At 48.9% G+C, this 8,898-nt stretch overlaps 1 protein-coding gene across 5 annotated transcripts in view; it reads right to left on the bottom strand.

Moving 5' to 3' along the window:
• Positions 1 to 8,898, bottom strand: part of LOC106748413 (homeobox protein araucan-like) — a 51,240-nt gene that overhangs the window by 37,043 nt on the left and 5,299 nt on the right. The window contains exon 1 of one of the 5 annotated variants that reach the window (XM_014626884.1): positions 4,409 to 4,859. The exons of 2 other annotated variants lie outside the window; for them this stretch is intronic. The gene's annotated coding sequence lies outside the window, so the exon portion shown is untranslated. Of the gene's footprint in view, positions 1 to 1,220; positions 1,435 to 1,469; positions 2,332 to 4,408; positions 4,860 to 8,898 lie in introns of those variants that run through there. 2 more of the 5 variants (XM_014626887.1, XM_014626885.1) reach the window with 2 other exon arrangements.

The following is an 8,898-nucleotide window of genomic DNA, read 5'->3' as shown; positions in this document are numbered from 1 at the left end:
CCCCCCCCCCCCCCCCCCCCCGGCGATTAATAGCCGCGTAAAGCCCGTATAAACAGAAAAGCGCCGTTCTCTCTCATGTGCTCGCATGTGCGCGCGCGGGGAGCGCTGCCTCGCGCTAAATTAGCCTATTGTAAATGAGGACGGAATGAATCCCGGTAATTAATATGGCAAGGGCGCGGAGTTATTTCGAGAGGACGAGGCTCTCGAGAGCAGCCGAGCTCTCGCTTGTATATCCGCGTTGATAAAGTCTCTTCTCCGGCCTCTCCCGCATTCCGTTACACCTTCAGATGAGAGAAAGAGAGAGAGAGAGAGAGAGATACGACGCTTGCTCACTCTCGTATATGCCTTTCTATTCGTAGACCGTGTCGAAATCACCCACGAAAACGCCCACAGTGGTGGCGCGCGTGACGAATAGGATCGACGAGAACTTTATTCCCGCGAACGATTCTCCCCCGCGCTTTGTGTGCGTTCGCCCTCTTTTTTTATTCCTCTAGTGCGTCCTTTTCTCCTTCTTTTTCTTCTTCTTCTTCTTCTTCTTCTTCTCTCGTGAATTATTGAAGACCCTGGCGCCCGCGCACCGCCGCTTATCAATTTCAACGTCGAGCAGCGAGCGCGAGTTTACAAAAATACGGCAACTCGCGGTTCACAACGCGGCGATGTCTCTTCCGAGAGCTCCCGCCGTTTGCGAGATCCGCTGTCGCGTCTCGCTCGACAAAACCGTCTTCCGGTCGTTAAGCGCCGGATAGAAATGACTCACACCGATTTCGTTTACTTCGAACCGCTAATTTGGGTGGTTAATTAGACGCGACAGTTTTTATTCTGATTGTTATCTACAATATTACGGCAAACCGTCTTACTGACAACCGTCGTTTTTGCGATCGGTTCGTGAGTTAATCTTAAATTATATACAATCATTTTATAATTATCTATTTGCAGCTTCTTTCAATTTGAAATGAAAAATTTATTCACATTATTTTAGTTCTTCGTTCGAAAACATAAAATATATTATAATTGATTTCAAACATTGTTTCCTGCGAATATCTCTCTCCCTCTCTCTCTCTCTTTCATTCATTGCATTTATTTAAACAGAACTCGTATGAATACCTGTTCTATGCCGCATAACAGCTATGATACTAGAAGCTACTTGTAACTGTTAGTCTGCTCTGTCACACTTTGTCACTTTGGTTTCTTTCTTTATTCAATTATATCATACTACTTACCTTTATATTATGAGTTTATTATCGTCGCCTTTGTCTTGCGTAGCACCTAGCACACGAGTATCTATTACACGCGCGTCATTCAGAATATCTGCTTTTTTCTCTTTCTTCTATACGTACTCTACGTTTTCATTTTTGTCGCTTTTAATCGATTCCGAAGTTACTAATCTACGTATGTACCGTACCGGGCAAAATTATTCCCAGGACGCAAAATAAATAACGCTTTCTCCTTTCCTCTCCCGCCGACTGTACCTCTCAATTCGTCGTGAATCAGCCGCGCACAATTATCGCCTTTTGTGCGAGTAGATTCGAGTGGCACCTCTTCAACGGAAGATCGGGTCGAGCCACTTCCGGCTCGTACCGTTTACCGCAACCACTGTCTCGCTCATCGATTTCCCCCGCACGCGTCAATACGCTCGTGTATTTTCACAAGAAATATCTCTCGGGGCCTCGCGCGCGGTTGCAAAAATAGAAGGGGAAGAAGGGCGACGCGTCGCCGAGCGGGATCCGTCGCTCCGTAGGAACGAGGTAAACCCAACTTTCGTGAACAAAGACCCCGACTCCTCGTGGCCGAGTCGCGTGTAGTAGTGCGCTGCTGGCGAACTTGAAGGAGAGACGCCGCTACGTGCGCGCGCACGTGTGTCCCCGTTCACGCATAACGACACGCAACGCGTGTATGCGTGCGTGTATGCGCGCCCCTCAACCCCCTTTCGTTCCGTAGCTACTCTTTTTCTCCTCTCTCTACTTCGCTCTCCCTCTCACGCCTCTAACGAAACGTTCCGGGCACCTCCAGCGTGTCTGGAGCCATTCACGCCCTGCTGGGTTTCCCACCGGAACCTTTTAAGACCCCACTTTCACCCCCGCGGCAGCCGCCGGCGCGAAAACCCTTCGGATCTCGTCGTCGTCGCAGGAAGAGTCACCGTGATATGGCCCTCTATCCTCTCTCGCCTCCACCTCTCTCGTCGTGCTCTCCACCTTGTCGCCGATCGTTCCGCGACGCGCTCGTTGGCGAAGCAACCCCTCGAGGGCCCGAGAGGATCCCGTGCGAATCCTGAGACACGGATAACGTTCGAATTTTCCCTGGGAGCCGCGCCGTATTTTTCCTTCCCTCTTCCTCGAGTGTTTGGTCACACGTGTACGGACATTAATTAACATTGTCCGTGCTCTTAAATCCTTGACAAATCTCTAATTCGACGCGCGCTCGGCTAAGAAATTCCTCGGTTCTCTGACACTCGTGATTAGCACCGACCGACGATGTCGTTGGTCCCGAACGTGTTTTGAGTGCTCGTGGAAAGAAAGAAAAGAAAACAGATAGGGCGAAAGCTCGATTATGCGACGTCATCGTCCGGAAAATAGCGTGCATTATTGGCACGATTTCTTCGTACGGAACGCATCGGCGCCGTCTCGCTTGGCCGCGATTTAACATTAATATTCACCCGGTGGAAAGTTATATCGCCGTGTTTCTTCGAGCTCTTAAACGACCGGTAATAGCAAATAATCGTTGACGCGTTCAATTTTCCTCGGGCCCTCGCTAGATCGGGAATAGCCTGGCTAGGTGCGTGAAATTGATCGTGAACGCGCGTTACGTTTGGAGATAGAAACAGAGAGAAAAAGGAAGAAAGAGAGAGAAAGGGAAAGCGTTATTTATTTGGCACTTTAGGTTAAGTTCCCTCACGCGTAGCGATGACTACAAATAATACTATTCGATATATATACTACAAAATGGAAATAGATGGTTGTAATAGTAATAATATTGCAATACGGAACCAAATGAGAAAAATGGGCAAATGCCGATACCGATGATTGTACAGAAAGAAATACATAATCATCAAAATGAAACGATGTATGCAATTAAATATATTCGCGTTATTACAAGTTCGAAGAAAAATAATCAAATAGGCAACGGCATGCTAGAAAGAAGCGAATACGAGAGCGAGAAGTCAGACAAATCAAGATATCAATATGATAAATGTATATATTAGTGTCCTTTATCTTTTTATCGAGTAGAAAACTTCGTAAAAGGCATCTTTCAATTCCTCCAATATTTTTATGCTTCTAATGTATAGAGGAATATCATTCCATAATTCGCAAGCAAAGCTGAAAGAACGCTTGAAAAATTCAATTTGACGCTTTTGGAGATCCAGTTGATCGGCAGAGAGAGAGAGAGAGAGAGAGAGAGAGAACTAGTGGGTGTCGACGGTGCACGTTGAACGCCATTTCCTTTTTTCGCATCGGCGCGAGATAAAAAATATATTTTTTTGCTGGTCCCCACGCGCCTCTCTAAATTCATATCGCGCTTCGATCGTCCGCGAATAAATGGATGCGCGCGGTATATGCTCCGATATGCGTCGCTATCGTCGCGTTATCGTTGTGGGATCGACAGGATTTCCATTATCGCGAAAGACAGAAAATGCGCGAAATGAGCGGCGATCTCCACGAGAATGAGACACGTCGCGCAAACTTCGTCTATCTTGACGATTAATCGCGCGATACGCGTCCGGCCGATGATCCGACCGGCGGAATCGACAGGATTCGCCACTCCGCCGAGTGGGAAGGCATTCTCGGCTCGTGACTTTCACCGTGTACGATTTAAGTAGCGATCTTTGTAGCGACAAACTGACACGGCCGACAAACAATAATCCGCCGAGTTTTACCGCGTCGCTCTTGCAAAGCTCTCGCCTCGCGCACTTTCGCAACGATATTGCGCCGGGGCGATGTTCCCGATGATTTACACGCGCCGATTAAAGACGCGTGACTTCATATTTTCCAACTTTCCTGATGCGCGTATTCGTTTTATTTCTTTTTTTTCCCACTTTTTGCGCATTTGTTTGAAATTTAACTACGTAACTTTCCACACGCGGTACGCGCGTAATAATCACGCCGCTACCGTTCATCGGACACGTTCATCCACATTCGCCGCATGCGTATGACCGTGTGGACACGCACGAACGCTCACGTGCGCGAACGACCGACGGAAAGGGGCGAAAGAAGAGCTCGAAGAAGCTGAAGTCCTCCAAGAACAGATCTCGTACATGTGGTATCTCCTCTCTCCCCCTATCGCGCACTCTTTCGCTCTCTCGTCGAAACCGGCCTTTATAAACAGGATTACAAGTGTCCGTGTGAAACTAAATAGTAGTTAGGGTTAATCACGCGTCATTGATATTATCTACGAGGAAATAATCGAGACTTGCCCCCTCGGTTGGCTCAGCTGGTTATACTTGTCCTCGTTGGACCCATCCGCGAGCTGCCGTGTATTCAGCTCGGTAAACAACACGTCGATTCGCCGCCCCCTCCCGCCTGCCCTCCGAGCGTGCAAATTTATTTGCGAGCTGCCTAACGGCGTATCGAGCTACCGTCGAAACTCGTCTTTTCCAATTGCGGTTTCGAAAAGCGAGGACGTCGGCGAGCAGTCCGGTGCGACGGAAACGCGACGGACTGGCAGGCGCCAATTACGCGCGCACGATTTATACTAAAAAGATGGCGAACGCCGGGGAGGAGGTTGTGTGGTCGGTCGGTCGGTAGGTCGGTCGATTGGTCGCTCGTTTGGTCCTTTTTCCGCTCGCCTTGCTTTCCTCAGAGACCATTCCTGTCCCAAACCGAACGGTTTCTCTCTTCCTACTTCCCTCGTGCCGCGCCCCACTATCTTTTCCTCTTCGCCGAAATCACAGCCATTGCAAAAAGAGAGAGAGAGAGAGAGCCAGGAATCTCGACTGTCCCTTTTCTCTCGCCGGTTCTACGCCGACGCGACCTCCTCTTGTACAACAACGGCATTACGAGCTCTATCTCTCGCGACAAATTAGTCTTCACGGTGACTTTTGTAGACGCGCGGACAGAGAGGATCTTCAATTAAGATTTAACGGTACGCCCGTCGAGCGGTCTGAAAAGTTGTGAAAAACAGCGTCGCGCGCGCGCGCGCGCGAAAGAACGAAGCGCTCGACGTAATTAATTATTCCCTCCTTGTCCCTCGACGGAAAACGGTGGCTGAACGAGAACTGATAAAACGGCGAGCAAATCGCGACGATCCTTTGAAACCTCGTGAATCCTGATTCCGCGGAGTATCAATTCGCGGATGAAAAGAATAATGAAAAAGACGTGTCTAACGTGGTCGTTCGTGACACTCAACACGTTAACTTCCGGGGTTCATCAGTGACCGGTTCTTCAATGTGATTGCCACGTCTTATTAATGTATGCAGAAGAAGTAACCAATTGCACGTATCAAGTTACTCTCTAAATCTCTCCGAGTGAAATTCCACTTAAGCAGCGAGTTTCCGCTCATATAAAGTGACGTTTGCCACCCGGAATTATCGAGCGAATATCTTCATTTGAAATTGAAGAATGAATCCGGCGTGCCTCGCCGTCGCTGGGACAAATATACTCGAATTCATTGAAACATTTACTTTCCAATGGATTTAGGACCAAACTCTACGGTAGAGTGAAATTATTCACCCTTGTGATTCCAGGTGACAGTAGAATTTCACTTGTTTCTTTTTTCAAGATTTCGCTCCGAGAAGTTTGAAGAGCAAACACGTGGCTAATAGAAAATCGATGGGAACGAGCTGACGAATATATACATTATAAATCTTATTTATCGCATCTTTCGTTATCGAAACTTCAATTACGCTTCGAAATAATCAATCATCGGGAATCAGCGTGGCGGTCGGCGGGTTGATAAACACGACGGACGACCTGAGGATTTACTAATTCGGACGAACTGTCGGTTAAGCGAGCTCCCGAGACGCGGCACGTACTGAGAGGAACGAACGGTAATTACGTCCGTCCGAGGGGCAAACGCGGACAGACAACGAAAGAGCTACTGCTCCTCCTCCTCCTCCTGCGCGCGGCTTTAAAAACGTCACCGCGGCCCGGTGGATGACTGTCGTCGGAGGGAAAGAGAGAAAGAGATCTATTTGGGGCGTTAAAGACTCTGTTAAAGCGACGGTAACTCGACGTTAAGAAGGCGCGAACGTCGAGTGCGCGCGGCCGACTGCGAGGTATTTTTACGCGGCTCGTTGAAGCGTTTATCGACACCGAGGGAAATTCTTACGAGCGGTTCCAGCTCGCTGGAAGGAAATCGGCCGGAGAAGGAGGGGACGAGTCATTCGCACGAGTTATTCGACTCATCGCGAATTCTCTCGCTCTCTCTCTCTCTCTCATGGTCGTTCGAAAAATAACATATCGTTCGCGCGTTATTATTGTATATTTATCGTTTATTTTCAATTATAATGGCGTCATTACATGTATGTAATGTATCGGGGGAAAATGGGTTTTTTTGCGAACGCCTGTCTCTTCGTCTTTCTTTTGATCCCTGAAGTGGCCGCGCGTCTCTTTCGGCCGATCTTCGCGCGCGTCCGGGGGCCTGCCGAAATTCGCGAAAAAAGGAGAGTGATGAATTCGCGAGGAACGAGGCCGTTCTCCTATGCGGATGAGACACGTGCACCTTTAAACCGGCAACCGGTTTCCGCGCGACGTGCGTGTAAAGGCGAGACCACAACCGAGACCGTTCGGCAAGTACGTGCGAGAATTTGTGGCGTAATTGCCGATTCCGTCAATCATCGGGCGACGGCGTTTTCATGCCGCTGCCAAATCCCCCGTGATACGAGATAAACAGCGCGTAATAACAAAGTATAACCGAATAACGACGGCATAATAACGCGAGTTAACGAAGTGAGCGGGGCCACGAAATTCTCTTTCCAGACATGCGATCGTGAGAAGAGCATAAAATGAAAGGCTAATATCTCGCCGGGCATTATTGTAACCGATGCGGAGCCGGCCAACAAAGTTGTAGTTTTACTCTGTAATTACACGGGCGCGGCAATTTGTATATCATTAAAGCTGCGCTATTGGGGAATATATAAAAAGTACCGGTACGCGCACACAAATCAGTGACGGCACGTATATATACCCTCAATAAATTATAATTAACCGACGCGAATATATATATATACGTGACGAACACGGGAAAGCGAGTTGCATCGAGAAGAGCGAAAAGCCCGTTCACTCCTTTCCTCCGCTTCTTTTTTTTCCACCGCCAAAGAAGCTACGAATCGACGTGTGCTTTTCCCGGATTCAATTCCCTGGGTGTCGTGCGTACACTCGCTTCTTGGCCGCATCGCAACGATCTCTCCGATATTCGGCCGGTCTATCGTCTAATTAGCGGCTCGCGAAAGCAAGAGGAGCGTCGGAATTGGGAATTAGCGAGGCGCTCCTTCGAACGCGCCGGCTGAAACGTCGATCTCTCTCTCTCTCTCTCTCTCTCTCTCTCTCGTCACTGGCTCCGCTCGTTTGGAGTCGATTCGCTCGCGATCACAATGGCCGGCGCAGAAAGAGGGCGGTGTGAATGAAAGCGCGACAGAGGGAACGCACGCGCGCGCGTACATACAGCACGCGGCCAGCAGGATCCTGGAAATCGATACCGCGGGGATACGCGAAGCCGCTTCTGTGCCGATGCTCGTAATTATATTCTACGGATGCATATCGCATATATATATATATATATATATATGAAATTTATATACATATATGTATATGCTCATTGCTCGATTTCCATTATCGCCGTCACGGCAATGTAACTTATTGTTAGCGAACGAAACGGATACTCTGCGTGTCTCTGAATGACGAGACAATCGGCGGTTTCGCTCGAGATACCCTTCCCCCAGGTACCATTCTGCTTATCCTTTTGGTACTCACCGACGACCTGAGCGCGACGAATTCGTCGTAGGCGATGGCATACAGTTATTCATGCGACAAAATATCTCCGTTCCGTTTTGCAACAAAGTCCGAGCACTTCCCTTTCACGCACTCCCGTGACGTATTCGACGTTCCATGACACTACTTTACGATAATTGCTCGGAATTTTCACCTTGGACGTCGGCTGTATTTTGAAGCGTGTCGAAAAAAAGAAACGTGTTCAAACATCGCATTCTGTTGACGCGAGTACCACCCGGACAAGGGGACGCGGAAAAATGTTTGCGGCAGGTATGTGCGGCTCGTTGCTGCCAATTTGCTGATTCGCCTTTTTCTCAAGCGTGCGTGAGAAATTCGCCGAGGAAAGAAATCCAATCGCGGCGGAACTCCGGGACCGACGGACAAATGCGGGAATCCGCTCGCCACTCGATGATCGAACTCCGAATATTCGTAATCCACCCGCGACTACCCGACCTGTTCCATCCGCCGACAACGGTAGTGTCATAAGTAGAGTATAAACACCAATTATCGCGTATGCTTCAGAGATCATCGTTACAAGGCGGGTTATTATCTCGCGGACTCGCGCCTGCGAACCATGACAAATTTCGTAACGCCATTTAGATAATTACACGTAATTACCGCTCATACCGCGCGGCGTTGATCAACTCTTCGTTGGAGTGCGCACAATCGCCGCATCCGGATCTCCCTTACTTCGCTCGCGCGTATGTACCGATGAAACGCGGCTCAACGCATCGACTGCCAAACACGAGTTACCTCCGTAGCTCTTGTTGTGCGAACTTCATACGCCAACTACGAGCCTGCTCTCGCGCGAGTTTTGCTGAATAATAAATCGTATTAATTAACATATTAAAATCGCACGCGTTGATCTCGAAGGGACGTCGGGGAACAAAGTTTCCCTGATATCTACACACTATGCGGTAGCCAACGTGTTAATCGCTCGCTGAGAAGTCGTTTTTCCATATCCCCTCCCCCCCCC

Source organism: Dinoponera quadriceps, unplaced genomic scaffold (assembly GCF_001313825.1).
Source record: "Dinoponera quadriceps isolate SergipeBrazil2010 unplaced genomic scaffold, ASM131382v1 scaffold2183, whole genome shotgun sequence".
Taxonomy (NCBI): domain Eukaryota; kingdom Metazoa; phylum Arthropoda; class Insecta; order Hymenoptera; family Formicidae; genus Dinoponera; species Dinoponera quadriceps.
Note: the sequence above shows the minus strand (reverse complement) of the source record. Positions and strands in the feature narration are given on the sequence as shown.